Source organism: Bison bison, unplaced genomic scaffold (assembly GCF_000754665.1).
Source record: "Bison bison bison isolate TAMUID 2011002044 unplaced genomic scaffold, Bison_UMD1.0 scf7180017864190, whole genome shotgun sequence".
Classification (NCBI taxonomy): domain Eukaryota; kingdom Metazoa; phylum Chordata; class Mammalia; order Artiodactyla; family Bovidae; genus Bison; species Bison bison.
The window spans coordinates 1,426,280-1,426,846 of record NW_011494762.1 but is presented as its reverse complement, the minus strand read 5'-3'; positions in this window follow the sequence as shown (position 1 = coordinate 1,426,846).

Sequence of the window (567 nt, the reverse complement as noted above, 5' to 3'; positions counted from 1 at the left end):
ATTTGTAGCATCAACATTTTGGTGCATGGAAACGTGAAGTTGGGAGGAAAAAAATAAAGCACAATCTAGCGTTCAACATAGCACTTTGCATCATCGTCTGCCACTTTGTTGCCTATTTTTCCCTGGATTCAGCTGAAAGGTAAAATTTGGTTCAAAGTCACCAGCTGCCTGCCCCCTTGGCTGTCCCAGAATCTACATTACTCAGCAGAGACAACAGACAAGACAGGATCTGTGTACAGCTGCAAAATCTATTCTGGGTTCCACAGTGGGTATATTCAGGGACTTCTCTTTCCCCGAGGACACCTCCAGCTCAGTGGTGTTAACTGGAGTCTTAATCCTAAATGTGACTTTTAAGAATGAGAGGATGATGTCTGCTAATTGTGCTGCCAAAAGATGAAGGCTTCCGAAGGCCAATTATGAACCAGGTGAGGGAGCTGATGGATCCCTAGTGATGACGGTGCCCATTTTTACCAAATTCACTATTCCTCTTATCTGCATTCTGGGGCACATTTCCATCCTGTCACAGAGCAGGTAGTATTCATCTTGGTACCCATCGAAGAACCTGAT